The sequence below is a fragment of the Aegilops tauschii genome, chromosome 7 (assembly GCF_002575655.3).
Source record: "Aegilops tauschii subsp. strangulata cultivar AL8/78 chromosome 7, Aet v6.0, whole genome shotgun sequence".
In the NCBI taxonomy this organism is placed as follows: domain Eukaryota; kingdom Viridiplantae; phylum Streptophyta; class Magnoliopsida; order Poales; family Poaceae; genus Aegilops; species Aegilops tauschii.
This window is the reverse complement of record NC_053041.3, coordinates 148,431,111-148,446,348: the sequence shown is the minus strand read 5'-3', so window position 1 is coordinate 148,446,348 and position 15,238 is coordinate 148,431,111. Positions and strand designations below refer to the sequence as shown.

Sequence of the window (15,238 nt, the reverse complement as noted above, 5' to 3'; positions counted from 1 at the left end):
GAGGCCCTTCCTAAATGTTCACATGTTGGACACTTTTGTAATCCTACTCCTTCTTCTCATCATATTTTCTGTTTCATCTTGCCCTTTCCATCTAAAACATCATCTAGTGCAACACCCCATCACAAGCGCCTTCCTTTCTATTCTCACCCATTTATTGCAAGTGGTATTTTTCTGTCCCAGTAAAATGTTCACTTGCTTTCTGTAAATCTTAAACCATGCCAACTACCTCTTTGTCAAATTTCATCTCTTTTAAAGTTGTTTTGGTTGGGCTAAGAATTTACTCAAGTTTGAATCAAATTCAAACTTGTTTAAATTTTCTGTCTCTAAAAGTTGCCAAACCAATTTTATTAAATCTTGCATGTTCCCAGGAGCATGGGGATATTCTTACATCTTCCAAATTCTTTCCCTAGTTCCCCTTCTTTTCTTTTTCTGAAATCTGTTTATTATAAAAAACAGAGAGAAGGGAACTACCTTTTTCCTTATCTGGGCGCTGCTCTTGGGCCTTCCCCTCACCTTACAGCCCAGCCGCCAGGCCTCTGGCCACTTCCCTCTCTACTGGGCCGGCCTCTAAGGCCCATCCTTCCTCCCTTAACCCTAGCCCGCACTCCCTGCGCTCCCTTGCCCGATCCACCTCCCTCTCCCCTTGTTCGATCTCTCCCTCCAGCGCCGCCAGAGAGAGACAGCGAACAGCAGCGCCTCGCCCCGATCCCCTTGCGCCTCTTCTTCCCTTCCTGCCTCGTCCTCAGCGCCTTGTCCCCAAGCTCGCCGGAGCATCTCCGTTGCCGGACGAAACCCCCGCAGGAGCTCGTCGCCGCTGCCTTCCCCTCGTGCCCGTGCGCCTTCTCCATGAGATCGGAGCCCCTCATGCCCGGGCGTCTCCGTCGACCCTGCCGTCGGTCGGCGACCTCGTCGTCGGAGCCCCGCGCCAAGACCGCTCCTCGCCATGGCCCTCGCGAGTTTCCTCCCGTGCCGCCTCTCCTCCTGCTTCTCCTCGTCGCCACCAACCCGCCTCGACCTCACCGCGGGCAGCAGTAGTTGCTGCTGTACCCTTGCGCTGCGCCCTCGTCCCGATTCCCTCATCTGTGCGCCAAGTCCCTCGTCCGCTGCTGCTCTGCTCCGCTCCGCCGCCACTGCTCCGTCCAGCAAGCGCGCCTCCGGCTGCCGCAACCTCTGCCTCGTCCCTCCATTCGGCCTCAACCGCCGGAGACACGCCGCCTCCCCGCCACGGCGCCGCGCCCCTGTTCGTCGTCGTTGTCACCATGAGCCCCGTGCCCACTTCTTGTCACTGCTCGCGCACCGCCCGCGTTGCTGCTGCCACTGGATCACCGAGACCGATCCTCCGAGGAACCCCGTGTTCAACTACACTATGAGCGGCAAGTACCACTACGACGGTGTTCGACTACGTGGATTCACCAAGTATTTCTTCGGTTACACCAAGTTGACTACACTGCGAGACCCGTACCCGGACCGTCAATCTTCTCCGAGAATTTTGCCAAGTACCACGACATCCGGAGCCCCGGATACACCAAGACCGTCCCGGATAACGTCAAGTACATCTACCGACGACCCCGAACATCTACGAAAACGTGTACCACTACCGTCGCCGAAGACCCGCGTAACGGAACCGTCAAGTTCAACTACCTTCGTGTACCACTACTTCCCTCGACGATTTTGAACCCTTCCGAAAATGCACGCTTCGAAGGTATAACAGCCGAGAACGACGCCCGTGTAAGAATGTGTGTGTGTGGTATGAGATGCTCGTGTTTGCACCGTTTCCGAGTTGTCATTCCATGTTCCTCCTCGTTGTCATGCCATCGTCCTGTGGGAACCCGGTAACCGGGATCACCCCACCATCTTTTGCATGTTCCGCACATCCACATCTTCGTTTGCACCGGTCGCTCAACGAGTTATCAGAACCGGGACGTTGCCATGGCATCGTTTCCGTTTTCATCGCCGTGGCACCCAATTCTTTCTGCCATGGTGACCAAATGGTCCTAATCATCTTCATGTCAACATTTTCATAAAATTGCTTAAACCTTGCATATGTCATCCGCATCATGATAACAACATTTAAAATGTAAATAATTGATGGTTGCATTAAAATTGCTAAATGACATGAGGATTTTCCGGTATTGTCGTTTGTTGTTCCGGCCTCATTTAAATTTGCCTAGATAGGTAGTTTTCATATGCCTCACCTCTTGCCATGTTAATCAACATTTAATATTGTTGGGTACATAAACAAGGGCGAACTAAATAACTTGAATGTGGTGTTTCGTCAATATGCAACTCGTTGCATATTGAGCTCCATTTAATTTGTAGTATTGTTTGTTGCACTTTGCCATGCCATGCCTCTTTTAATCCGAACATGCATCATACTTGATTGTGCATCATGCCATGTTTATGTGATGGTTGTTTACTATGTTGTTTGTTTATTTCCGGGTTGCTTCTCTCGTTAGCTTCGGTTTCTTTCCGGAGTTGTGAGGATTCGTTCGAGTACATCCGTTTGTCTTCTTCATGGACTCGTTCTTCTTCCTAGCGGGATCTCAGGCAAGATGACCATACCCTCGAAATCACTTCTATCTTTGCTTGCTAGTTGTTCGCTCTATTGCTATGCCGCGTTACCTATTCACTTGCTCTTCAAGCCTCCCAAATTGCCATGAACCTCTAACCTTTGTCACCTTCCTAGCAAACCGTTGTTTGGCTATGTTACCGCTTTTGCTCAGCCCCTCTTATAGCGTCGTTAGTTGCAGGTGAAGTTGAAGATTGCTCCATGTTGGATTATGTTTATGTTGGGATATCACAATATCTCTTATATTATTAATGCATATATATATTTGGTAAAGGGTGGAAGGCTCGGCCTTATGCCTGGTGTTTTGTTCCACTCTTGCCGCCCTAGTTTCGTCATACCGGTGTTATGTTCCTTGAGTTTGCGTTCCTTACGCGGTTGGGTGATTTATGGGACCCCCTTGACAGTTCGCTTTGAATAAAACTCCTCCAGCAAGGCCCAACCTTGGTTTTACCATTTGCCTACCTAAGCCTTTTTCCCTTGGGTTCTGCAGACTCAAGGGTCATCTTTATTTTAAAACCCCGGGCCAGTGCTCCTCTGAGTGTTGGTCCAACCTGTCAGTCGCCGGTGGCCACCAGGGGCAACTCTGGGCTGGCCTACCGGAAGCTTGGACAATCCGGTGTGCCCTGAGAACGAGATATGTGCAGCTCCTATCGGGATTTGTCGGCACATTCGGGCGGCTTTGCTGGTCTTGTTTTACCATTGTCGAAATGTCTTGTAAACCGGGATTCCGAGACTGATCGGGTCTTCCCGGGAGAAGGTTTATCCTTCGTTGACCGTGAGAGCTTATGATGGGCTAAGTTGGGACACCCCTGCAGGGTATTATCTTTCGAAAGCCGTGCACGCGGTTATGTGGCAGATGAGAATTTGTTAACGTCCGGTTGTAGAGAACTTGACACTTGACTTAATTAAAATACATCAACCGTGTGTGTAGCCGTGATGGTCTCTTCTCGGCGGAGTCCGGGAAGTGAACACGGTTCTTGTGTTATGTTTGACGTGAGTAGGAGTTCAGGATCACTTCTTGATCATTGCTAGTTGACGACCGTTCCGTTGCTTCTCTTCTCGCTCTTATTTGCGTATGTTAGCCACCATATATGCTAGTGCTTGCTGCAGCTCCACCTTATTACACCATCCTTTCCTATAAGCTTAAATAGTCTTGATCTCACGGGTGTGAGATTGCTGAGTCCTCGTGACTCACAGATACTTCCAAAACAGTTGCAGGTGCCGATGAGACTAGTGCAGGTGACGCAACTGAGCTCAAGTGGGAGCTCGATGAAGATCTTGTTCATTGTGTTGTTTCTTTTCAAATTGATCAGTAGTGGTGCCCAGTTGGGACGATCGGGGATCTAGCAGTTGGGTTGTCTTCTTTCCTTTTGGTTCCTTAGTCGGACCTATGTGTGTACTCTTGAATGATGTATGATTCTATTTATGTATTGTGTGAAGTGGCGATTGTAAGCCAACTCTTTATCCCATTCTTGTTCATTACATGGGATTGTGTGAAGACGACCCTTCTTGCGACAAAACCACAATGCGGTTATGCCTCTAAGTCGTGCCTCGACACGTGGGAGATATAGCCGCATCGTGGGCGTTACATAGGAAGACCTGATCTTCCCAAGTTTCAGAACCACATAGCCACAGAAAATCAAATCAAATCAATAAATCCAAGAAAATCATCAGAAAAAGAAAAGGGCAAAATCCAGGGTGTTACAAACCTTCTCCCTTAAAGAAATCTCGTCCTCGAGATTTGGTTGCTCAGGGATAAATAAATCTTCTGACTTGAAGAAACCGTTTCCAACTCAGGTTTCTTTTATTCATTCTCATATAATGTTCCCACTGAATTGGATCTGAGTGACTCCCGTGATCTGGGGTGGTTTGCTTCACCGTACCTGACATACTGACGTGACTTACCTCATATGTTCTTGTTCATATTGACTCAAATTTTTCTTTCATATCGGCTGCTTAGCTGAGGTCCGAAAGATTATCATTACTGATATACGTGTCCTTCTCGATATTGATCCTTGCTGGATATGTTATTCTTGTACCGAGTACCGAGAATATTCCACGGAGTGGGGAACACACCCTCCCGTGGAACAAAGAATCTCTTCTATCCAGGCATCGGGTTCCTCGAATGCATGCATTCTGGGTTCAAAACAGTGACGTGAATCACACCTGTTCTTCTAACGGATTCTGACATTTTGTAGGAGTTTCTGAATTATCTTGACTGGCTTCACAGTCTTGAGTATCCATTTTGTACCAAAGGTTTGACTGTCGCTTGACGTGACTGATAGAAAAATGCACCATCTCCTGATGATACCATTCGCAGACTTGACTGGCGGTGAACTCGACAAAGAATCTTGCTCACGGTAGGCTATTCTTTAATCTATTCCCATATGTGAGAAATAACAATCCTCAAAGTATGTGCCCTCACACTGATTCTTCATTTTGTTGGTATACTCGTGGCGATAGTAGGGTGTGCGATACTTTAGCACAGTTACTTAGGTTAATATGTTGACCTATTCTTGGGTCGGACTTGACAGACTCGGGTATTCAATGCTGACAGTTCTGAGCATACTGTGGACTGAGCTAGTTGCCTTGCTATGAAATCCTTACCGGAATGGAGTAGACCTCTTAGGCGTATCTTCACGGGGTTTGATATGAAATAAGACTGTCTTGTGCATTCATACCACATTTTTTGCACAATAACCGTCATACCTGTATTGTCGGCCTTGCTCCTTCATTATTATTTTCTTCATCTGGATCTTTAACTGAAAGAGCTGGGCCTTATATATCCTTGACTATTTTCTCGGCCGTAAGTACTGTCATGTGCAATATATTGCAATCATACCCTTTTCTCATTCATGACTCCAGTCTCGATATATTTATCTAGCTTATGTGTGATTGTACGGATCTCATTACTATTGTTGACTATGCCAGACAGTGACAGGATTAATAACATTGCCTTGTCTGGTGTGCGGGACTGATCTTGATATCCACTGCCAAGATAGTTGTCTTCAATGTTGCCTTTCTTCAAGACTTGTCGATTCTTGCATCACCCACTGGTTTTCTGCCACTTGCATATCCAGTGAGGTTGTCGGATGCGTACTGTACATTCTTCCTTGTGCGAGGGACTTGCATGAACTTGACAGTATACTCACTGTATGAACAAATATCTAATTTTTGAGGCATACCTTTGTTCTGACTAATTCTTGTTTCTGACCCAACTGTTGCAGATCTGCCACATGGAAACACTGTCATATGCTGACAATTCATTGTTTAATATTTTGTACCAGTTCTGTACTGAAGAAGATCAGACAGCTTGCATCGGAAGCCACCGGGAGTATCTGGCTGAGGAAGAGGATGGCTTGTGCTCGAAGCTTTCGGCGGATATGTTGCTCAGGATGGCTGGGTAGCATACCTCATAAGCTTCCCCCCTTAAAGACTTGCTGGGGAAGTCTCGGTACCTTATGCCAATAGCTTTTGCAGTATCTCATTGAGAAGACTGAATATCTTGCACGGGAAATCATTCATACCTTACTGATGCAGCCTGGGAATCTTGTCTTGTACGCTGCGCTGGTAAATTGTGGAGAAGGACTGGACTGTTTTTCTGTGTGAACCAAATAATATTCTTGTCATTCCGGCTGCTGATTACTTGTATGACAAGAATTGTCTGACCATCCTTCTTGCTGAATTTATTGCATATTTTGACTGACTTCGGGGTGTCGCATGCTTCAAAACTGACTCATGACATAATCAATCATTGTGTACGAACCATACCTTTGACTTGAAATGCACTGTTGAAATTGGATCCAATTTTTGTTCCCCACTGGTTTAATCATTGCTGCAATAAACATGGATCTCTAACGGGTACTTGTTACTGAAAGTCTCAGTAGAATATAATTTGTTTCCAGACCGGATGTCCGCAATACAATGCTGTCAGCTGAAATATCATTGCTTTTAACTAAGTTCCTTGTTGTATATCTGTACTTCTCACGGCTCCTTCTGATCCGGTGTCAGTTGATGAGTAATTTCCATAAGGGGGTAACATCGAAGATTCAAAAAAAGAAGCACGAGAAAACGATTTATTGCAACAAAGCACACAGCAAACAAGCTACAAAACTACTCCACACAGGCACACACAAGCATGATACTACCGCAAATGCACATGCACTACACGAATGACTACACCCTACGCTTGAGAAAACACTTGGGAGCTGACGAAGAAGCTAAGGGAGTAGCAAGTGGAACTGCTGACTCTGAAACTTCGGATGGATGAGGCGGAGGGTTTGTAGAAACCGGCGGAGACTGAGGTATGGAAGCACCAAGCAATCTCCTGGCAAGAATGGCGTCTCGGACTAACTCGGAAATAAGAAGACACTCGGCCATCATGTAACGGGACATGGCGAGGATAGCCGGGTCATCTTGAGGATGGACGGACAGGAAATGGATCCACTTAGGATTCTCGACAATGGTGGGATAGAACTGATAAGCACGGTTCTCTTGTACCATTCTCTCTTGTCGACGAAGACCGGTGATTCCTGCCATTGCGGCAAGCTAAACGGCACACTCGGGAGTAGCACCATAACCACCATGGAAACTGTAGGTGCGCTTGCCAACAGGAATAAGGGCTGACAGATGGACATGAGCAACATACCCCAGAATTGTTCCTCCGGCAGAAAAATTGAATACTTGATAATGGGGTGGATCTCCACGGGGATAAATGCTACGCCACATGTCGCCAATGAGGGTGGCAAAGCTGAGAGGTGCAGGAGTGGGATTGAACGCAATTGGAACAACACCGGGAGCTCTGGGGATGGCACTGAACTCGTGGAAGCCGACCGCCATCTATGCACGAAACAGGGGTTAGGGGTAACCAAATAAGACTATATGCGGCAAACAAATGCAACAACCAAATGCAGCAGGCAAGGGTAACAACCAGACCCTATACTATCGTTTTCTAATGTTCCAGCGGACTAGGACGCTCTACAGCCAGACATGCTCTGATACCAAGCCCTGTGGAACCCTGGCTCAGCGAAACCGGAACGCCCCGTATTCCAGCCCAGAGATCGAGGTGAAGTCTTCTGGAATACGGCACTGCTTAGCATAGAACAAACCAGCTCTCTATTACAACACGAATATGAATAAAAGGTCTCCGGATTACAATGAGTAGCACCGGCATGGCGACGCTACGCTAACCACAGTTGCTCTATGCAAGCAGCATAACAACTCGATGCAGCGGAACCTCTACTGGCAGCGGAACAACGGACGACGATGATGGACTCCAATCTGCAGGGACTCTGGTTGGAACATTTATCCTAGCTCGCGAACACAGGAACCACACCAAACAAGCAAGCAAACTAGGAATGACCTGCAAACTGGCATGACATGCCAGGTCGGTACGTTGAATGTACTTGCAAGCTCACAATAACCAAAATCATTCAATACAACAACATGGCATTAGCAGGTTAAAGCAATCAGGTACATGATACTAACAGAACAACGTGGCCTGCACAACTGAACATGATACAGCTAGAACAAATTTAGCACGACATGAGCATCTGAACATGATGGTACTACATGAAACAAGTTAACATTCGCATGCACCAACTTAGTCTTATTCGGCGGTTACCTCGTAACCATCTCATGCATCAACTTACCAACCTCGGTATCCACGATACCACCGTGATCATCTCGCGATCAGATAAAGATCAACCAACTTCGGTATCCACGACACCTTCATGATCCTCTCTCGATCACAACCAATCTCTTTCTCATCATTGAATCAGGGTTATTATTAAGCAAACAAGTTATTATTATTGTTGGCTCATAGTGTGATCGACTACGAACTGGGCCCTTATCCGCGGGCGCAGCTATCGATAGATTTAACACACACACTCTGTAGAGGTTAGCACACTGTACCCACATCACGGAATCCATGGCCTCGCACTCCCATTCGGGTGGACCATTGGCATTGCGACAAAACCGATCCATTGCCATCACACTCTCCCAGGCACTCCGACCAACTACCCTCTGGGCTAAGTCATGGGTGGCCCCTATGTCTACCAAAGACATCCAACGGCCACCGTCGTGGTAAAAGTCAAACGGTCCCAAATGGGGACAAAGCGCGCAAACAACTCAGGCACACAAGGCTTATGTCCGCCTACCTGATCAGGGTAGCATGCGCCCATAACCTTCCCTCGTTGGAGGCACCGATGAGAGGCATGCCAATAGACCACATTAAGGCCATTCCCATATAAGGCAAATGTGGTTGCACTGGTCAGCTCGATTTGGTGGCACCATGAATTAGCCAACAGTTGTTCAAGTTCATTATTATCCGGTTAAACTTGAATGCAATAAGCTGAGCCATAAAAATAACATGATGCAACTATAATGCATGAGCATGATATCAACATAAACATGGAGGTGCAACACAATCATCGAGCATAACTACAATGAATCATATATCCAAATGAGCATGACATACTGACGAGCATAATTATAACACTACATAAGAGCATAGCATGACTACTAGCATCATGAATAAATACCATGCAAGAACATAGCAAGAACACTACCAAGTAAGCATGTAGCCAACTAGATGCAAAGGAACATGCATAACCACGGTACTTGATAACAGACGGTAAACATGCATCAGAAAGAACACCACTGCTACCAGCATGTACTACTACTATCAAGCATAACATGTGACAGTAATACTAGCAAGTAGTACAAGATAACAAGATGCATCGAAACATAGCATGAAGGTGAACATGAAACTATAAGCAGTACCGAAACAACGACAATAGTAGCAAACAACCAGATAGATAACAGGCAAACTTTTATTAAATATTCAATTGATAAACCATGGCTACTACATGTCTATCATCAAAGTGGCTGTTGTGGCTTTCCTGGGGGTGACGGATACTCCGGGAAGAAGTGCGGTGAAGCCGCAGAACGAAACGCCGGACGGTTCTCTCTTGGAGGGGGCTGGTTAGAAGCAAGGGAAAATTTTCATTTTAACTGTGGGACCACCGAGTGAAAGTGTTACCAACAGAAAGAGCTCGACGAGATGAAGAAGTGAGCGTTGGTTTCACTCAATCGGAGTTATGGTTGCGGAGTTATGAGGTGATGAAGATCAGGGATCAATCTGTAAAAGTTATATCACCAATGGGTCTGTGAGTGGATAAGACAGAAACGGATTTGTCTGGTGATGATCATATACTAAGATGATGTTGATCACGAATGATCAGCTCAAGAGGAGGAGTTTAGATGGTACTTGCTGTAGAAACCACTATAATGGCCAGAATTAGAGATTTGGATGATGCACTCACATCAGGATGTAAGTTGAGCTGAAATTGGGCATGGCCCAATGATTTGATGATATGAAGGTGCTCAAAATGTTTCATGCCATTTGGATGAACCAAACTAGCACTTGCTTCACAAAGCATCTCTCTGGACAGAATTTTGGAAAAATTGCACAGGGCAAATGGAGTAATGGATTGAGCCAAAACTTGGTGGAGATAGTTGACAAGGATAGGAGAATGTCCTGGTAAATTTTCATCTTAAATGAAGCAAGATAAAATATGGTTGCTTCACAAAACGAAAATCTGACCAGAAACTATGATTTGGAGCTGAGCTCACATAGATGAGTTACATGAGTTCAAATATGGTGGGGAGTGACGATTTGATCATATGAAGGACCTTGCAAAATTTCAACTCATTTTGATATGTATAGTTAGTACTTCCTTCACAATGACTTCCCTCAGACAAGAATTTTGAAAAAATTGCTCAGGAATATTTACTAGGGAAATTGAGTTGAATTTTGTCACGGGGCAATTATATGGACAGGAAAGATGTCCAAAAAGTTTGGGGTCAATCAAGCAAGGATAAATGACACTTCCTTTTCAAACCACCACTTAGGGCAGAATCAGAAAAGGAATATTTGTGAATTATCTTTGATGATGCCAAGGAAGGATTTTGACATATTTGAGGAATATATGACCCAAAAATTTATGAGAATTATTTGGAAATTTTGGGAGTGACAGAAATATATGTTGCCTCACAACCTAGGGATTTAAGGGTTATTCCTTTAATAGAAAAAGGAATATTCCCTAGAAAAGAATACTGGATTAGGTCAAGGGTGAAAATGATATGATCTTGGGATGATGATGAGGAGGGCACACTATAAAACCTAGGAAGACCTGATCTTCCCAAGTTTCAGAACCACATAGCCACAGAAAATCAAATCAAATCAATAAATCCAAGAAAATCATCAGAAAAAGAAAAGGGCAAAATCCAGGGTGTTACAAAAGGATATGCCTAGCCAGTACTTCCTTCACAATGACTTCCCTCAGACAGGAATTTTGAAAAAATTGCTCAGGAATATTTAATTGGCCAATTGAGTTGAATTTTGTCATGGGGCAATTATATGGACAGCAAAAGATGTCCAAAAAGTTTGGGGTCAGTCAAGCAAAGATAAATGACACTTCCTTTTCAAACCACCACTTAGGGCAGGCAGGAGTCGGTCTACTAATCTTGGACGTGATGCCTATATACATGATCATTGTCTTGTATATCATCACAATTATTTGCTTTTCTATCAATTACCCAACAGTAATTTGTTTACCCACCGTTGCTATTTTCTCGAGAGAAGCCACTTGTGAAATCTACAGCCCCCGAGTCTATTTTCCTATCATATACTTTCATATCCATATTGCCAATTGCCTTTTTCTTTTATTTTCTTCTTTTATTTTCAGATCTATATTATCAAAAACTCAAAAATTCCTTGCTTTGTTTTATTTACTTTTATTTGCTATCAATCTACTACAATCTTATCCTATCCTTACGTCACTTTTTGGCACTGCCACCTGAAAGGGATTGACAACCCCTGTAACGCGTCGGGTTGCAAGTATATGTTATTTGTGTGCAGGTACCGTTTACGTAGTGTTGCGTGGTTCTCCTACTAATTCGATAACCTTGGTCCCATCACTCAGGGAAATACCTTACCGTTGTTGTGCTGCATCCTCCCTTATTCCTTGGGGAAAGACCGACGTATCTCAAGCGACATCAAAGGAACTTTCTGGCGCCGTTGCCGGGGAGACATCACCAACATCTACCAGGTTCCTAATCACAAATCTCATCTGCTTGCAAATTACATTATTTGCCATTTTCCTCTCGTTTTCCTCTCCCCCACTTCAAAAAATTGTCGTTTTATTCGCCCTCTTTTTTGTTCGCCGTTTTCTCGTCATATCTGTTTTTGAGTGCAATCTTGTTGCGTAGTTGTCGGTGTCAACACCGGCGGATCTCGGGTAGGGGGTCCCGAACTGTGCGTCTAAGGTCGATGGTAATAGGAGACAGGGGACACGATGTTTACCCAGGTTCGGGCTCTCTCTATGGAGGTAATACCCTACTTCCTGCTTGATTGATCTTCATGAATATGAGAATTACAAGAGTTGATCTACCACGAGATCGTAATGGCTAAAACCCTAGAGGCCTAGCATGTATGACTATGGTAATGTATATCCTCCCTCCGGACTAAGTCCTCCGGTTTATATAGACACCGGGAGGATCTAGGGTTACACAAGGTCGGTTACAAAGAAGGGAATATACATATTTGGTCGCCAAGCTTGCCTTCCACGCCAGGAGAGTCCCATCCGAACACGGGTGCAGTCTTCGGTCTTCGTATCTTCACAGCCCATCAGTACGGCCCATGGCTAACAGGCCGGACGCCCAAGGACCCCTTAGTCCAGGACTCCCTCAGTATTGCAAGGTATCCGGAGCGTAGATCTGTCTTCGGTATTGCAAGGCGGGTTCCTCATTCCAAACTCCAAGATAGTCTTCGGACGTATTGAACGTGTCCGGACCTGTAACACACGCACCACACACAACCGCAGAGAGAATATAATATTCCACGAGTCCAATCCGCTGACAACTTCTTGTAACATGACATTACATCTGCCCGGTCATAATTGCAAAACGTTTTCGTCTGCCGCTCCATGTTTCGAGACGCGGTTGCTATTGGCACGTCTTGTCAAAGCAGAGATCGTGTCCCCTTATTGCAGGATTCTCATCATTACGGGCGTGGTGCTGTTTACACAATCCTTGGGAATGGGCCAGTTTTAAGGCGAGTGGGGTGGCGTTCAACATTCTCGGCCTTTATAAGGAGGTAAGGATTCCCCTCCTTCACCCACGCCTTCTCTTCCTCTCTATCCTTCCATTCTCGAGCTCCAGCGCCCAAGTTCCCATCTTCTCCATCTCCAGGAAGCACTCAATCATGTCCGGATCCGGTGGCCAAGGAAACTGGATGGTCTCCTCCGTCAAGGAGAAGGACATCACCCAGCTCCGGGCAACAGGGTACCTGGTGAAAGGAATCGCCCATCGTCTGACCTCCAAGAGGCAAGTCATCCCCACCCCGAAGCCTACTGAGAGGGTAGTTTTCCTACCTCACTCCGTCTGCGGATTGGGGTTTCCACTTCACCCCTTCGTCCGTGGACTAGTGTACTATTACAGGTTAGATTTCCATGATCTAGCCCCGAACTCCTTCCTCAACATCTCGGCATTTATAGTCGTGTGCGAGGCCTTCCTCCACATCCATCCCCACTTCGGCCTGTGGCTCAAGGTTTTCAACGTGAAGCCGAAGGTGGTGGATGGTCAGCACGTGGAGTGCGGAGGCGCCATGGTGAGCAAGATGCCCAACGTCACTTGGCCCACAGGCACTTTCATGGAGACTGTGAAGGAGTGGCAGAAGCAGTGGTTCTACATCACAGAGCCACGCGGCGCCACTTGGGCGGCGGCTCCCGAGTTCAAGGGCGGAGCTCCAATGTGGCTCACCTCCTGGACGGAGAAGGGCCCCAACTGGTCTGCGTCAGACGAGTTGATAGCGCTGCAAATGCGCATTCAGAGCATGGTGGATAAAAACATCAAGCTCGTCGACATGATCTAGGTAATGCTGGTTCGCCGGATTCTCCCCTGCCAACACCGAAGCTTCCCTTTATGTGAATTCGATCCGGAGAAGCACCAGACCCTAGGAGGGCACTTCGGAACTACTCACGAAGACTCCTGGAAGTTGCTCTTCAAGGGCAACGAAAAGCCACCAGTCATAGATTCGGACCGTGGGCACGATCACACCCATCCCGCCAATGAGGTAAGTTCTTTAAGGCGTACCTTCTACTTATTTGTTCAAGGAGGATACCTAACCTTTGCTGTATTTTTTTTGTTTCTTTCAGGCGTGGACGGAGAGAGCGGAGCGGATCCATAGTTCGGCTCCGCTGCCCGAAGAGCCAGTCATCCCGCTCCTGGCGAAGATGCTGGTTCCGGCGCCCTATAGGCCGTCGGAAAAGGAGGCCACGAAGAAGGCCAAGGGGCCAAAGGTGGTCCCCATCGCAAGGGTGCTTCGGACGTGACGTCCGAAGACGAAGTGACCCTTTCCTCCACTGCCGAGGACGACGATGATGAGGAGGAGGAGGAGGAGAAGAACCCTCCCCCTGAGGAGGGAAATAAGAAGAGGGCGGCCTCCACGAACCTGGAGGCGGAGACGTCCAAGAAGGGGAAGGGCTCCCTCGCGGATAACTCCACGTGGGACGTTGATAGCAGTCCGGAGCGACGCCCCCGCACTAAGCCTCGGGCTGCATCATAAGTGCTATGACTTATACATGCCCATAAATCTAGCCTCTCCTCTTCATTGTACTATCATGATTAGTTATGCTATTGCAGTCCAGCCCATGACAGCTCCCAATGATCCTTGTCACGAGGTTCGTTGGATTCAAAGGCAATGGCCAGCGAGTCGTGCCGACTGCTCACTCCCCTAAGGCCAAGGACGACGTAGAGGTGCTATCCCAAAGGACTTTCCTAGGCCGGGGAGAGGCTCAGGAGGCGCCAGGAGGCGAAGCCTCCGTCGCCGGACACCATGGGGAGCCGATCCTCATGGAGACTGGCGATGAGGGCCGTATTCAGTTCGGCCCTCAGCCGGATTCGATTCCGGAGACCGATATGGCTCCGGAATCCGGCGCGCAACCTCCTTCGAAAGAAGGGGGTATGCCTATTCCGCCAGTGACCCCTGTCCAACCAGGGGCACCAGATAATCTGCTGGAAGCGCTTTGAGGCGCTTCCATTATGTCTGAGCACCATGTTCTTATGGGCACGGTAATTGAAAGGGTTCAGTCCGCCAAGAGTGGACTAACCAAAGCCTGCAGCAGCTTGCTGACAGGTTTTGAGGTATGCGACGCGAAAAGAGAAAATCCCAATATAGACCGTAGCCCCTGAGACACTGTCCGGTGTTCGGAAAGAAAAAGCCGGACAGAGGATCAATCCCTTATTTGGAGGAAACTAACTAAATTTGTCTAAAATTAATACGCATGCGTCGCTGTTAGCCACAGCCGTGCATATTGCCGAAGTCTGCAGACTGAAGCAGAGACTGGAGCAGGCCGAGGAGGAGCTCGGCCAGGTGAGGATGCAGCTCCAAGAAAAACAAGGTATGTAATAACCTGTTAAATGTTCAAAAAAGGTAAAATGATATTCATTGACCGAAGTGTCATGATATGTATAGAAGCGATGACCGAGGTCGAGGCCCTGAAAAAGGCCCTGGCAGAAGCCGAGGGGAAGGTTGTCAAGGAGCAGGCCGCCCGTAAGAAGCTCATGTCCCGGGCCAGCGAGGTCCAACAGGAGCTCCAGTACGTG

The 15,238-nt window shown here is 47.0% G+C and overlaps 1 long non-coding RNA gene across 1 annotated transcript; it reads left to right on the top strand.

Moving 5' to 3' along the window:
* Nucleotides 1-637: 637 nt before the first annotated feature.
* On the top strand, nucleotides 638-6,187 carry LOC120968633 (uncharacterized). The gene is made up of 3 exons (XR_012189994.1): nucleotides 638-1,702; nucleotides 2,457-2,547; nucleotides 3,782-6,187. It is a non-coding gene; the product is annotated as an uncharacterized lncRNA (long non-coding RNA).
* The last annotated feature ends 9,051 nt before the right edge of the window (nucleotides 6,188-15,238 follow it).